At 43.7% G+C, this 16,559-nt stretch overlaps 1 protein-coding gene across 4 annotated transcripts in view; it reads left to right on the forward strand.

The window, feature by feature from the left end:
* The first annotated feature begins 5,791 nt into the window (after positions 1-5,791).
* The window catches only part of MARCHF1 (membrane associated ring-CH-type finger 1), a 258,484-nt gene continuing 247,716 nt past the window's right edge, over positions 5,792-16,559 (forward strand). For all 4 annotated transcript variants that reach the window (XM_056323187.1, XM_056323055.1, XM_056323258.1 and 1 more), the window contains exon 1: positions 5,792-5,910. The gene's annotated coding sequence lies outside the window, so the exon portion shown is untranslated. The remainder of the gene's footprint in view (positions 5,911-16,559) is intronic.

A 16,559-nucleotide genomic window follows, 5' to 3' on the forward strand; every position in this document is an offset into this window, starting at 1 on the left:
CTTACATTGATCTTATGTGTGCAGAAACCTTGATAATTAACGTCTCCACATACACAAAAAATAATGTATTACTGAAAAGACAATACACTTCACTGTGATATATACATTATATATACTGAATAGACAATTCACTTCACACACAATTGAAACCTTTTGTCTGAATCACAGTTTAACTCTTACCTATAAGCTCCTAAACATTACGTACAGGATAAATGCACCTATTGGAATAAATCAGTACAGCGTACTTGACACCTACCTTACCAAAAAAGATAAGAAAATACTTATTAGCAGGTTTGGTAATACCTAACTTATTTATTAGATTATAAGTGGTACTCAGGAGCAGGGCATTCATCCTGGAGTGCCATAAGAACTAATTTTTTTCAGTTCTGTAAAATCCATTCATTGTTATTCCATGTTTGAATCGGAATTTTCTTTGAGAAGGAAATACATACTAGGAACTGTAGGCATCATGGACTAAAAGTTCACAAGATGGAAAATAATGCAAGTACCAAAATAGTCTCTAAATGAAAATGCTTTTATCTCATAGCAATGTTGTGCACAATCTCTTTATTTTATAAATTTGTTTGGTGTAGACAGCTTTTTTATGCCTTTTTTTTTTTTTGTCCTAATGTTCCCTGTTTTTCCAGAACTGGTCACCTTGAGTGAGCATACTGGCTACCAAAACACCATTGTATTTGCAACCCAGTGGTAAAATTTCAGAGAAGGAAACACTTGGTGTAATATTTGTAATGTGAATTCTGTTATGAGAGCAGAGAACAAACTGGCAGCAGGAACTGCCTGGGGGATGAGTAGGTATCATGTGGTCTTAAATGTGAGTAATAACTATTCAAAACACTTGGTACTGGGGAGCCAGTGTAACATCTTCACATCATGTGTAGAACATGAAGAGGTAACTTGAAGTGCAGCACTTGCAGGCATGATACTACAAGGATAAAAGAGGAGGGGTAGCAGGAGGGGACACTCATGAGTCTAAATTACCAAGAGAGTTTTCCTGTTAGAAAACCTTTACGTATGTGGATTTGTGTGCTGTGTTTCAGTAGTGCATTAAACCTCATACTGTGTCTGTACACCTTTTTATTGAAATGCTCTTTGAATTGCTAATAAGGATACTTCAGCGGGCTAATACCTTCACCTATAGAACTACATATGGTACAGGTTTGGTATCAGCATACAAAGGTGACTCACTCCTCTTCACAGCAGACCTTGCGTTGCAGCATATGGCAAATATTTCCTTACAGCCAGATATCCTCTATTCCTCAGTTTGAAGTGCTTTATTTTACAGCAAACCAAAGTTTTTGCATTTTAGCCCTTAGGCTCTCAGCAGACATTTGTAGAAAGAGGAAAAACAAGTGTTTGGGTTATACAAAGTTAATAAAACCAGATGTTATTAACAGCCCGCTGTATCAGTATTCCATGTGTCAACATAAGCGCTATTTTATGTTCTTTTAAGATGAAGGAAAAGGAAGGAAGAAGCTAGTGATAGGATGGAATAGCAAAAGTGTGTAACTAGGCATAAAATATAAAGGGTTTACTTATGAAAAGGATGATAAATTAATACTTTGTATTAAAATACTTTTTCTAGAGATATTGTTAATCCAAGAAACCCATCAGTCACTCACAGGCACAGTTCTATGGTGGTGGTCACATACATGAGAATATCACTTGCATAATTTGTCAAAGTAAAACTGACTCATTAATGATGATTACTCAAGGTCAAAGTAAGAAACAAGTGTTATGCCTTACTATTTTCATCCAGATAATTGGACATTCCCTTTTAGCTTGGTTAGTATTCAGGCAACGTGCTGTATGTTTCTCTGTTGCTGAATGTATAGCAGAAAATGACACGAAGTCCGTTTTAATTTGGTAGTGTTTTTTACTCAGAGGAGAGAGAACAGGGAAAGCAACTTGTGTCCTTTATTGTATCTCTGTACTCATTCTTTGTGTGGTGAAATAGTTGTACCTTTCTGTCTTCTCTCTTACCTCCTTCTTCTTCTGAATACATAGGAACTCATGCTTTAAAGACCTAGTGAGGCAAACTGCAGGCTGGGGAAGTACTTCAGCACAGCCACAGTAAGTGCCTGGCTTCTAGCTTTGGAGTTTTTCTTCATTCTTACAAACACCTTTTGTCTGGTCTTGGGGATATGTATTTCTAGCATTGTTCCAGCATGGTTAGCTTTTATTCAGAGTCCAATGATGACTTAAACATGAACAAATGCAGGATCTTTTATTTTATCTTGAAGAAAATCCTCAATGCAAAAGTCATTTCAATGGCTTGGGTTTTTTTCCCTAAAAGCACAAATAGAAAAGTAATGAAAATTATGAAGTCGAAAGAGTTGCAAAATTGTTGGAGATTCATTAAACTGCTAAAACTTTCCCTCTTTTTTTATCTGTTCTCTCAATGCCTAACATGCCTGCCCAGTCTAGATGTCAGGCTTCAGGTTTTTTTTCTGCCCGAAGGCATTAAAGGCTGCTTTTCTACCTTCCTAGCCTCACTGCCAGGCTGTGATCAGCTCTGAGGAAGCACCACCTCAGCCCTTCCTCAGAGCTGTTCTACTGTAAAGTAGACTTGGTTACCGAGATGGCTATTTTCAACTCACTGAAACCAGAAAAAAAGGAAATTGTCACATTCAAGACCATCGCAGATCTCTGCCTGTGGGTAACTGCTTCCACTCTTGAGTGTTTCATAGCTGCCTTGCGTTGGTGGCACCACATTTCTGCTGGAGGCTTTCCTCCATTTTCTCTCCCCGAAACCCATGTGCTGAGCTCCCGCTGCTTTTGTGCAACCACTAGTGATTGGTGACAGCTGGAGAAGGGGATATATATATATATATATACACATACACACATACATATGATTTCCTAAAACTTCCAGATTTATTGGCAGCCTGATAAGTAAACTGATCTTGCTCACCACATCAGTTATGTGTTCATTAACGCTCATGGTGGGAGGCTTAGGAATACCTGAAAGGACGAGTCACTTCTTTTCGTGGGAACATCTTACCTAGGCTTGAAGTGGCCATGCAACCACATCCTGAGACTGTGGCAAAGGCTCATACCATGAAGTTTCTTATGTTTTAATAGAAGAGTGGTATTGTTGCTGTCTTTCATTTCATGGATCAGGCCTGCAGAACCTGACTCAAATTTATTTGTTGCTTTTGGAAAGCTAATGTCATATTCTTAAGTCAATTTGAATCTCATTGCAAAAAATATCATTAAGTACTCTGTAACATTTCCTACCTTAATCCCCTTTCTAATTGCATAGTTTGCCTTAATTAATGTATATAGTGTGATTCTTTCTTCCCTTTCTTTTACTTGCCATGTCCTCCATGTTAAATGTTTGTTGGGTTTTTTTTAACCAAGAATTTGACATAAGATTTTGTGACATGTAGCTGTACAAGTTTGTTGCTCTATAACACATAGGTTTCTGAAAGGTTTGTAAGTACAAAGTTTTATTCATTTTTGATACTTGGAAGGATTAACTCAGAAAAGTTTAGTCCTGTATTTAAACGCTACTGTTCTGAACCCATAAAGCTGCTGTTTGGGATCTTTTTCAGCACAAACTCTTCCTCAACTTTAATATCTCTTCAAAAATCCAAATTCACTGGCTTGCAAAAAGACTGAATATTAATTTCCAAAGAAAAAAGTCCAGGTGTGGTAAGCAATGAGCTCAGACACCTGTTTGGTCATAAGAAATGGCTGTGGTGGGTGTTTCTTGGGTGTCTTAGTCATACGGCATCAGAGCAGCTGTAGTTACAACGTTGTTGATGTGCTCAAGGTATGAAGGAATCTAAAAAAGTTTGCTAGAGAAAGCTGAAGCTCTCTCTAAACCAGTATTTCCACCACTGTTAACCGATACTGTAGTAGCAATTATAATGTGTCTTTTCCACTGACAGACTGATGCTTTGCTCTGCTGAGGAACTCACTGTGAGGAAATTGCTCTGCAATGGCAAACTGAGCTCATCTTTTTATACGCACGTCTCCCAATTGCCTAGTATACATCTTCTGTCTAGTATAGTTAAGTATTACTGTTCAAATGTTGCCTTTTCCCTTGTCTTATGCTGGTAGCTGCCTCATTATTCACTTAAAATCAGTCGTCTGTGTTTGTTTGAGGTATTCTTTTGTCTTTTAAATTTTGCGTCCCACTTAATGAAGTCGTTAAGTGTCTTACCGAAATGCAGTGGTGCTGGACTCAGGGGATCAGCAGTCTGTACTAGACCTCGGTGATGAGTCCACTCACCCAAAGCAACGAGCCAAAGTTTCATACCGCTGCCCCTGCCCAGGGCTTCAGGATCCCAGGCAGCAGGAAGGCTTTTTTGGAAGGATAGTTCTCCTTCCTGCATGTATGTTCTTACTGATCTGGTTTCTGAAAAATCATTCTGCAGATAACAGGAGACAATTTAACACCCAAATACTTTCTCTGGAAGGGATAAAGGGATGCATTTTGATGCGGTGAGTAGTCATGCAAGTGTGTTAAAATGGTGAAGCAGAGCAGTAATAATTGAGGCTGATGTAGCTCCATTTTCAATTTTATTTTCAGGGTATAAAAATTGCTGTTACAAAACTGATCAGGTAAAATCTCCAATACGACTAAGAGATAAATAAGGTAAGATAAAAATTGCAAGCATGAGTGACAATGTACCTGCGTATCGCTGAGAATTAAAAGAATTTTTATACTAGTGCCAGAAGGTGAGGGGAGAGTTTTGAACAGCTTTATTTCCTTTTTACTGTTTATCAGAAGAGGAGGAGAAATATATAACCAGCAGATACAACCTTAGAAAACCTCTCGTGTTTTGAGCTTTGGATCAGATCCCAGGACCCAGCAAAATATGAGAAAGAATAGTTGAATATACTTGAGTGAGCTCTGTGCTATACAGGTACCCACTGGATGTTTTCGTCGTGATGAAGGTGACGCTTGTTTAGACGCTTGCCCCGACGGCGGGAGGCATGGGTGGCTCAACACCCTTTCTGTGGGCTTCTTTGGAGACGCTCGAGGCTCGTGCCTCTGCACCTTCCACGCTGCAGCTCGGACCAATGTTTCTTTACTTTTGAGACCTGTCAATCGAGCCAATTATTAAAAAAACCCAGCCTGTATGTATGTCCCCTTTCAACTCCTTCTGTCTCTTAAGACCATAGAGGCAAAATCTGGATGGGGCTGGAATGGTTTATTCCGGAGCCTTTATCAGCACCCGGAACTAGCAGGTGTGCTGCTCGCCCGGAAGGCTGCTCTGGGGGAATCTGTAATTGTTCTGTTTCTCGTGGCTGTCCCGCTCGGCGGCCGCACCGCACACGTGTTTCACAAGTGTTTGCACACCCCCGTCGCGCCCCCCCGCCCCCCCGAGCCCAGCCCCGGCGGTGCCGCTCCCGCACAGCGAGGGCCGAGGGGCGCCCGGCCGCGGGGAGATGACCCCGCACACAGCCCCCTGCCGCCCCCGCGCAGGGACCCCGCGGGGCTGCCGCGCTGCCCACCGGCGGACTGTCAAGGCAGCAGCACGGGAGAGGCGCGGACCGGCCGAGGGGAGGGGAGGGGGCGAATCCCCCGGCCGCCGGGCTGCCATTCCCCACGCCGGGGTTCCCATCCCATCCCCGACACGGCGGGGCCGGCAGAAGGGACGCTGCCCGCCACCCCCGGGGGCGCCCAGCGACCCACCCCGCTCCCGGCCCCGCTCCCGGCCCGACCGCCGCCCCGCTCCGCTCCCGCCCCGGTCCCCCTCCGCGGCGGGGCGGGGCGGCTCCGCGGGGTGACGTCATGGGGGCGGGGCGGCGGGGCGGGGCGGCCGCGCCGGGCTGGCGGCTGCTCGGGCGGCGGGATGGGGCGGAGGGCGCAGCCCAGCGGGCAGGTGCCCCGCCGCCCCGGCAGCCGGCTCCCTGAGGCACCGCGGCCCGCCGCCGGTGAGTGGGCCGGGGAAGGGGGCGGCGGGGCAACTGCCGGGTCCCGGGTGCGGGCGCTGCCCGTTTTGAGGGGCGGAGAGGGATGCTGGGGTTTCCCCCTTTTTATTTCCCCCTTTTTGTTTGTTTGTTTGTTTGTTTGTTTGTTTGTTTGTTTGTTCTGGGTTTCGCGGTTGTTGCTGCGCAGGGTTTCGGGAAGAGGCACCCGGGCAGCCGGCGGTTCCCGCTGCCGTGCCCTTGCTGCCGCCGGCTGCGGCACCCGCCGGGCACGGCGCGCCCGGTTCCCGCGGCCAGAGGCCGGCGCCGGGGCGGCCGCCAGTGCGGGGCACGGCCCCGGTGCCCGGGTCTCGCAGCCTCCCGCCCGTGCGCTGCTGGCAGTGACCATCGCGGGGCGTTCCTCTTCCACCCCCTGCCCCGACTCCCAGGCGGACCCCGGGCGGGAGGCGAGGGGCCGTAGTGGGCAGGGGCTCCCCCCGGGCCGGGCAGGGCGCCCCCGGGCCGGTGTGGGAAGGGTCTTCCGAGTGCGTGTGGCAGGTAGCGACTTGGTAGCAAGAGGAGACCCGGGTCTGAAGATCCTGGCTCGGGAACGTGGGCGAACTTGCCCTCTGTTCATAATCAGTTCATCAGCTTCTTTTAATGGAAGCTCCCTGTGTGTGGGCAGGGGGATAGAAGTACCAGCCCTTATAAAATGAGGCACTGAAACCCGTGGAAACATGTCCAGGCTTCCAGTGCTGGCAGCACGTCTTGCTGTGGCTCTCCAGGCTCTCTTGCTTGCGCCTCGTAACCTGGCGGTTTGTCTCGCTTCTCCCTTATCCCTTGTATTGTGCCCAGACTTCAGGGGAGCATGAGCATAAAACGCCTTCTTGCACTTCTTCCCCATCTTCTGCTTTCTTGAGTTTGCGACTTGGGTCAGGAAGGAATTCAAAGGCGGAAAACACCACCTTAGAGCTGAGTGCCGTTGAAGTTGCCCCCATCGCCCAGCAGAAAGGCAGTGAAGTGCCTTGGGTGTGCTCCTGCCTCGCTGCTGGGAGTGCTGCTTGGTTCAGTTCCCGTGCTCGGGTGGGGATCTGCACACCTGACAGTTCCTGCACGGAGTGTTCTTAAATCCCTGTGACAGAGCATGGGTTGCAGTAAACGTGCGAACTGATGCACTGGCTGAGAGAATGAGCTTATCTTGCAGAACATTTTCTTTCTAATACTGAACAGCTAATATGGACGCTGCCACAGTACTTCATTAAAAAGTTGGGAACTAATTAGCTGTTTCTTACAGCTAGAGTTCCAGATTTTAATTAGAGTTCCTGTCTTCAAGTTTAAACTGATTAAAGCAATGCCAAAGCCACTCTTGGTTATTTTCAATGTTTGTTTAAAAAAACAGAAGAGAAAACCCAAGTAATTCTAAGCTCTTTGAACTTCGTGTTGAAAAACAAACCCTTCTGTTTGGGGTTCTGTCCCTGACGCTGCTGGGAGTGGGGGGTGAGGAGATGCCTGTTGTGTGCATCTTGTATTAGAGTGAGCAAGGAAACTAATTCATGACACTGAAACCTAAAGGTTTGCTGTTCGCAGGGCATTGGTTTCACCTGGAAAATGGTAATTTGAAAAGGAAAACTGGAATGTGTTAACTAACAAAGATAGCACTGGGTAACCTGTGAGCATTCAGGTGCATTTCCCAATGTTTGAACCACATGTAAGGGTGTGTTTGGAGACACAATGGTGATGCTTCCTAATAATGCTAAAAACATTGCTGGTGTTTAATATTCCTAACCAAAAGTCTCATCCACACTTAAATAAAGCTGTCCTGATGATTTGTTATTGCCTTGCATTGCCTCATATGCATACTTGCTCCTGTCTTTGTTCCGCTGAAGAATGTTTGGTTACTTGCTTTAGACTTTAATACAAAATTCAGTGTATGGCTCATTCATGAGTACCCCGCTGTATTTTTAACAACTTTCTTACCCTTTTTACGTGTTTGAGAGATTTGCAAATTGATAATTCCCAAGGGAGTTGTTATGCTGATTAGACTTGCATAGTGGGTTTATTCTGAATATTTCACAGCAGTCTTGACACTCTTCATGGGAAGAGTTTAGTTTTTCTCACACTGCAAAGCGCTTGTGACAAGACTTAATGATGGGTGCTTTAAAATACAGAAAATGAAGTTTTCTGTAAATTTTGTGCTAAATGAATGACACCATTTTAAGGCATGTGGATGGGTCAGACTAGCAGTGCTTGGAACTCTTCCCATATGGGACTGACAGCTGCCCTTAACTCTGTGAACTTGCTCCATTTAAATGTTTGGTGCAGTAAGAGCTTTGGTAATCTTCATGCTATGGCAGAAGGTTCTCTTGTCTGTTCCAACATTTAAGGGATTTTATTTTTCAATATTGTTATTTAATAGTGACTGAATTCTGTGCAAAAGAAACCTCTTTGCAAAACCTTGGGTGTTAATTTGGCATCTCCAGATATTTACATTCAAGGTACTTGCATGCTCTGATGTCAGGTATGCTGCCAATTAAACCTATATAATTAAATCTCTAAGTAAATGTGACTAATCTTTTCATACTATGATTATTCCATATGTTTGTTACCTACAGCTCGCATCAACTAATATGATGTCAGTATGGATAATGAGATAAAACTGTCATCTTGGTTTTTATATATAGTGTGGGATTTCTATATGTGTCTGCTGCAATTAACTTTTTAATATACTCAGAATAACTAGCTTTAGACAACTGGCTTTTCTCTTGTGGAAGAAGCAAGTTCATGTACTAGGAACACCTATATACAAAACCTGAATAATTTATTAGATTGTTAGAAGACTTTATTAGCTAGACAGTCCTGAGAAACCTTACATGTGATTTAGGAGAAAAAATTCCCCAAAAGTGCCTTACTGCACTTCCAGTGTGAAGAGCGTGGGAACTGGAAGTTTCTCTGTAGCCTGTGGAGTCTTACTGGACTGGTCCAGCTAGGAGCTGATACACCTGCTGGTAGTCTTGTCCCAAGCGGTGTATATCTCCTTGTAACTTTGGTCCTTTCCTCCATTGTCAGTTATGGCTGGTGTCTGCTGTCACAGCCATGCTGCTGCCAGATACCCGTTTTCTGGTTTTGATGCCTTTTTGCATTGCTGCCTTACCTCTTCTAGGTTTTCAGCTTTAATTTTGTTTGGTTTCTGTATGTATATTGTCCATTGCTTAATCCAGTAGATTCACTACCATGTGGCATACATGACAATGAAATTATATGCCTTGACTTGAAAAAAAAATAACAAGATGTTTCTCTTTAAAGATCTATGTGAAATTAAATTCAGAATAGCCTCATCTTCTTAATAGCAGTGCAAATTCAAATAATGACTTACTAGAGGAACTTAAACCTTTTATGTGATGAGAATAACCTTGTTAATTATCAGGGTTAATGAGGTGCATTCCTTTAAAGTGAACAGAGTGATCGCAGGCCAAAAAGAGGACCCCTATTCTGCTGGATAGTATTTTTCCAAATCATTGGTAATTGAAAAGAGGATTTTCTTCCAGGCAGATGTGTGGTATTACAACAGTTTATATCAGATTATTCACGAAAGAGGGATAAACACCTGTTAAAAAGTAGACTATAGGGTACTGTCAAAGCAATATGAAATGGTAAAATAACTTGATTTGGAAATAGTAAGGAGTTTGATAATACTGCATTATTCAGTGCTGTTTCACAGCTCTCTAGGGTGCTTCAATGCTATTTTTAACTTCATGTAGTTCCTTGTACAGAATGGTTCTTGGGATGCAGAGGCATTAAAGGTGCTTTGGACGACTGTACTGCCACGTGCTGTCCCGTTGGTTGCAGGACAGCTGTACAGGACAGGTCCTGTACCGTATTGTGAGGGGGTTTGTCAGTGCTGAAAGATAGAAGGGTAGAAAGTAAAATTCAGACTAGGTGACTATTGAAAAAGAAACTTTTTAATTTTATGGTGAAGATGATACTAGCTTTGTAGCTCTCTTATAATCTTACCAAATGAATGTTTTTGCACAAGGAGTGTGGCATTCAAGGCATCAAAAGCATTTCTGGTAGCTTGTGTGTAGGAAGAGTTATGCCGTTCCTGTCCGAATTATCACGTTAGCTTTGCTTGTGTGTTGCCAGATCTCTTCACAAGAATGTCTTCCAGAACTGACCCATCTATGTCTGTCCCCATGAGACGAGATCATGGCCCTGGGATGGGTGGTGGTGGGAAGTACAGTACAACACGAAATCTTGGCTTGTATTTGCCCTGTACTGATTTGGCTGAACTCTTAGTGCTTTGGAGTGAGGTAGCTGGTTGCATTGTATATTTTGTGTGTCTGACTGCACAGGCAGTGCTGAGCAGCAGGTTAGAGGTGGTGTTTTGTCTGAATCTGCAAAAATGTTCTGTGGATGTGCACCTACCTACCCACCCTGTATAAGGAACCATAAAGCAAAGAAAGGAGAGCAAAGAAAATGGAGCTACATGCAGCTGTTACTGGAAAATTTAAGATAACGAAGAAAAGTCAGGTTTGTGCTATGTAAACTTTTCTTGATGATACAATGCATGGCGTGGAAGGAAAGGTGGTGTTATTGTAGGTTAGCTGTATGCAGTCAATGGTAGCTTGAAAATTCTCTACTTTGTGGAGGGTTTGGCTTGTAAGACTTAAATCCATTGTTTATATTCCTTTAAAAGGCAAGAAATAGCTTGGTATTTTTATAAGATATGAAAACAATTGTCAAAACTTCCTGTTAGAATTGAGCACACTTTTGCAAAGCCAAATTGTATGATACCAAGTTGACTTTGTTTCATTTATAGAAATGTGATTGTGCTTTGTAGAGAAAATGGTAGTCCAAACCCACAGACTTCACTGGAATAAAATCTATAACTTCAGTCTGGCAGATCAAGGAGGGCAGAGTGTACTGGAAATGTTTCTACAGTTGCCCACCAGCAACCGAAATCCAAGTTCTGACTACTTATACCTTTAAATGGACTTTAGACAAAACTAGATCTCAAACATTATTTCTTCAAAAAGGGTATGTAATGTTTGACTGTATTAAAATACCAGTTAATGTGGTACATAGTGGAAAATAGGTGTATGAACTTCTAATCTGTTCAGCCAGGTCAGTCTGAGAATCCAAAAACCAGAAGCTTGTTCCATTTGTGATGCAGAATTACAGCCTTGCCTGTTTAGCTCCACTGCAAAATAAGTTATTTAAATAAGGTAGTGGTCACTGGCTGATTTCCTGTAAGTCTTCCCATTTTCTTCAGAGGAACAGTTTCTCTTATCCTTTTTGCTGTCTATAATATTGCAACTAACCGGTCCCTTGTGTTGTGCTGTATTTCTGACTTTGTTGCATTACGCAGCAGTAGAGGGGATGAGCAGGAGGAGGGAAGTAACATCACGGTTTTGCAGGAACTTGCGGAAATATAACTGTCGTGGCATTGCGTGGTGAGGGCTCCCAGTGAGGGTATGTAGGGGGACAGCTCCTGTGCAGGTGATAACTGTTTTGGTCATGTTGGGTCATTGAGTGAAAATGTATTTGGGGTCAGTGGTATACTAATCCCCATTTCCCGGTTTCTGCCCTTCAGCCCTCTAAAGGAGGGGAAAAGAGATCCCAAATGGAAGCCCAGTAAGGGAAAGGCAGGACATCTCTGCAGTCATGGGAGCAGCTTCCTTGACCTCCATGGAGTGTAGTTTATGTTGTGATGGCTTGATGACTGCAGGTCTTGTGGGAGATAGGCTCTTCCCTGCCCTCCCTCCTCTCCCTTATCACAAGTATTCTTCTCTGAAGTCTTCTCCAGATGGAATTTTTTAAATATCAATGATGTTATGGAAGAAAGAGACTTCTTTAACATGGAAGAAACATTCAAAGAGAAAAATAACTATTACCACATGGATTCAGATGTGAAATTGATGTAACATGAGCCAAGCTAGATAGATATGTAACCCAAGGGACAAAATTTTGGTGTGAGATCAAGTAAGTAGTAAGGAAATAAGGACTAGGATAAGATTTCTGTCCAATGGAGAAGTGAAGTTTCTGAGCAGTTTTCTGACAGGACAAGGGTGTACATCTGTTGTGTGGTCAGAGTTTCAAGAGGAAGCCCAAGCCCAGCATAAGACTTCGTAGGACTTAGATGTGATGAGAGGAGGCTGGGAGGGTAATGTGGACTGCAGCATTGATTGTGGTGGTTTGCTACATATCATCGGCTGGGACCCGTTTGTATAGCAGAAGAACGTGAGGTGACCTCAGCTCTCGGGTTGTCGGGGCTGGCTGAGTGCAGAGGCGGTTGCTCTGCTGTTCAAGGACCTCAGCACCATCCACGGCAGTAGGGAAGATCCCTTGCTTAAAGTAGGCTGTGGGGTCAGTGTCCCACATGCTAGCACAGATAGTGTGTAACGGGACGAAATCTGGTTGTGCTTTCCTGGTCTTGGGCCCTCATGGGAAAGGGATGATTGTGCTTCCCAAGGGAAGACCTGGTACTTCAACACCTCCCATGTGTGGCAGTGGCCTCGGGCTGTGTGAGCAGCCCTTGCCCGTAACCTGTGAGCGCAACATGTTCCCCCGGCCCGTGGCGGGCAGTGTGCTGCTTTACCTCCTCACGGCTTCAGGCTCAGAGGGTCTGTGCTGCTGCGTTGGAGAGAAACCTAAAGCGTGGCTCCAGAGTGACGGGCCCCTTCAAAGTTGTCTGCTGTCTCCTCGCAGGGGTGTGCTCTCTCCTGCTTAAAGCTCCTCTGCCAAGCGCAGCCGAGCACAGCTTGGCTAATGCGACTGAGTTGTTCTTCTGGGGAGTGGTAATAAATTCAGTGCACAAATTTATGTAATATCAGTATCAACTTGTCCTTCTCTGTGCTAGTTCTACGTGTGGGTAAGCAGTCATCAAAGTCAGCTGATGGGTGTGAATTTTTGTGAAGACAGATGCTTTTCTATAAAGTTGGTAATGTACCCAATCCAGTAGAGCTACGTTTAAGATGCATCTGCCTTGTTTGTATAGTACGTTTTTAAAAATTGAACAGTAAAATCGGTGCCTTTAGGTTAGTGGAAGCCCTAACAGGAAATACGAGGTATTGGATGGAAGATGACATACCTGCAAGAAAGCCAGACCAGTTCCATCTCCACACGCCTCTCAAACACTGTGCTTTCAGAGCTGGGGGGCTGCGTGCAGTATTCTGTGGAGCTGAGAGAAAGGGGCTGACTAACGATTCGAGGCAATATACTTCAAAAAGATAAAAGCTCTTTGATAAACTTTTGCTAGAGTGAAGAACTGAAATCAACTTTGCAGTTGTATATGGATATGATGAATTTGGTAGGGTAGGCAACGATGTAGAGCAAAGCCTCAGAAATCAAATTCTGTCACGAGGAGTATATGAAGAAGGCCTCTCTTCTGCAGCCACACACAGGAGGAGGCAAAAGAAACAGGTAAACCTTAAGTATTTTCTTGGTGGGTTTGTTCAGTGAGCAGTGTCTTGCACTTTGTGAGAAACTGTTTTCTGATTTTTTTTTTTTAATCTTTTGAACTACATTCGTAGCAATAGTATGCTGATTGTATTCTGTCCTTCTGTGAAAAAAAAAAAAGTTAATACAAACCCTGTTCAGTCAGTAAGTGTTTGAAAATAGCCATGTTTTATGTAAGTAAGAAGAGCAGCACCTCAATTGCATGTGTTTTGCTTTGAAAGAGAATGAAAGGTGATGTTACAATGAAAAAATTTTGGCAAATGGGAAAAAAGCTGAAAAGAAGTGGCAGAATGTTCAAGGGGCAGTTTTTATCCCTGCTGAGGCTGAGAAATTTAAAGGGGAAATTATAAAAAGAATTTAATGGAGAGGAAGACAAAGGTAAGATTGTAGAAAATGGAGAAAGGCCTAAGCAAACTAAAGGAAAATGAACCTGTAAAATGTGAGATAGGGGTAGGGTGGAAGAGAAAAATAGAGGAGGAAATATTTACGATAAGAGAAGATTGAAGTGGCTGAAGTGATCTCAGTGGAAAAATAGTGGAAAAGGGACAGAATTGAGACACAGAATGAAAGATGATGATCACTGTGTGTGAAATGGGAAAATCTTGTTTTAAGCACGTGCTGTGTTCAACAGCCTTTTCTTCCCTTTTGCTAGGGGAAAATTTTGGACCTGATCTGGCAGCCCGAGAGGAGTGGGGCTACCACAACTCCATGCCCTGGGTCCAGCCAGCAGCAAGGCTGAACCTGTGTTCCCAGTACACACGTGCACATGCGAATGCGTGCCTGCGTCCGCTCCAGGTGCTGCACTGCAGACACACGTGTCCCCATCACCCACCCCGGGCTGACACTTCAGTCCACTCGCTGCAGTCTCTCGGGTGGCTGGCAGGGCAGTCGCACCCCAGTTACTGCACTCAGACCCCTGTGCACACATGCACAGTGCATAGAGCCCCTCACCCAGAGAACACTTGGGAAGGATTTAATAACAGATAGGAGAATGCACTGATCGGGCACAGGGTATGCCCAGGTAGCACAGCAAACTACTTGCAAGCAGCTGGCCCTTTTAATCCACTTCTCTGTTTTTTCACACTTGTTCCTCCTCAAATCATGTAAATACATCCCTGTCCCTGCATTTGGTTCCTCCTCTAAACATCCCATAGTAAGTCCTGTGTATTCCCCCCAAATGCCCTTCCCCTGCATCCTATGATGTGTCCCGCACCCCTGGGCATCCACATGATGGGTTTCACACCTGGGCACTGGGGCTGAGTCTCTCTTGGGACAGCCCCGGGAGGGGTCTGGATGGGACCTCTCTTCCTCTGAGTCCCTAATTTGTGTTCCTGTCTGCCGTTCTGCATCCCTGTGGTCCTCTGGGCTTGTAGTGATGGGCCTGTAATGTGCTGATCGCCCCTGTGATTGAGGAGCAGCCCGGGAAGAGCTGGGCAGGCTATCACTTGCACTCCCCCACCTGCCAGTGTGTCCCTGTGCTCCTTTGTTGGGGGGCAGATGAGCTTTTATCACTTAATGTAACAGTATAGATCCATTTTCGTTTGCTATGAGAATTTTTTAAAGAGTAAACTTGTGATGACAGTGTTTTGTTAAATAAAATGTAGGAATGAAAAAAACGTAATTGTTTTGGAGCATGTGCTTGCTGCCTCCTTGTTTGGCTTTATGCGGTGGAATACAAAATGTATTATATGACCTATCAAGTCCAGTCAAGTTAGATTTTTATTTTAAAACTTGAAAGGGATTATTCTTCAGTTAAGGGTCTAATCCGTAGAAATAAGCTATAGTACAGGTTATAATGCTACTTCAACATCTGTGAGGAATCCAGGTGATGATAATAGTTACAAAACAAAAACTGAGGGAGTGCTTGTGATTGCCTGTGGTAATATTGTAGCTGATGGGATGGAATTAAATATTTTTTCCTGAATTGTCACCAACATTTCTTCATGTGCCTTTAAGAACTTAGACTACTTCTAAAGGCTGTAACCATTACAATTAGTTCTTTTAAAACTATGGTTAAGCGGATGCATGTTCTGTAAAGCTGTCATTAAGATATGCTTGACCTCATGAAGGAATGATCGTGTTCATCATCGGAACTGGATTTCTCAGTGCCTCAGGACTGGAGACAGGAGCCTGCTCAGAGAAACTGTCAGGCTGAGTTACACCCTGTAAAGGGTATTGAAGTGACACAAAATTCATCAGATATGTTTCCAAGAAAAGGGATGGGGAAATGTTAAAAGTTTAGGTTTGTTGGAATCACATGGTGCATAACCAAGTTTTTCAGTCTTTTTCCTACAGGAAAAGGAAGTTAAGGTGGAATCTGAGCGCAGAGGCTTAGCTAATTAGGCGTTAACAAGGAAGTGGTTTGGTTTTTTTGGTTGGTTTGTTCGTTTTGTCTTTTTTTCTTAAGAAATGGGGAAAAATTAATCCAGGCAGCTGCAGGTTATGGTTTTGACATCAGTGTTATCAAAGTTCTTAAACTGCTCTTAGAGGAAAGGATAGTTCTGTGTATAATTGTTAATTCCCAATACCTTCTAATTTTCTTCTGCCAAAGAGACTGGTACTAAGGACGTGTGCCATACCAGAGGCCCCTTTGCCTTGTCTATGCTTGTATAGCTGTTTCTATAGCTAAAATGTAAATAAGATCAATTTTGATTTGAAGAAACAAAACATACTGTCAAGCTTTTTTGACATGTATCATGTTATTAGTTGGGAGCTTGACTTCCTCGGTAAGATGAAATTTGAGAGAGTCTGAGTACTCTATAAATGTGTGGGGATAATCACAAGGCAAGAACTACTTAGAAAGAGACAATGCTGATATGAGAGCAAATGACCATACTTGCTGTGTATAAATTTACTCTAGAAATTAGAATAGGGTTTCTAATCAATAGAATAGCCTCTCAATTGAAAGTATTTTATATCAAAGCATATCTTACTGCATTAAAGAAGAGTTGCAGGAATTTGTGAAGAAACTTGCATAAAGATGATGAGATGCCTGCCACAGCAAGGAACTAAATCCATGGAGCAAGTGAACTCTTTTCTGTAGTATTCTAAAATAAAATTCACATAAAGTGAATGCATCAATATCGTGGAAGTGTATTTGACAGCAGATGCATCTCTTTCTCTCCGTAATGGTATGGAGATAGGTTTTTCAAACAGAAGCAACCGCTTTCAAGAGCCACAAAAAAATGAAAGCAATTTGGAGATAACAAAATTTTCCACAG

Source organism: Falco biarmicus, chromosome 1 (genome assembly GCF_023638135.1).
Source record: "Falco biarmicus isolate bFalBia1 chromosome 1, bFalBia1.pri, whole genome shotgun sequence".
NCBI lineage: Eukaryota > Metazoa > Chordata > Aves > Falconiformes > Falconidae > Falco > Falco biarmicus.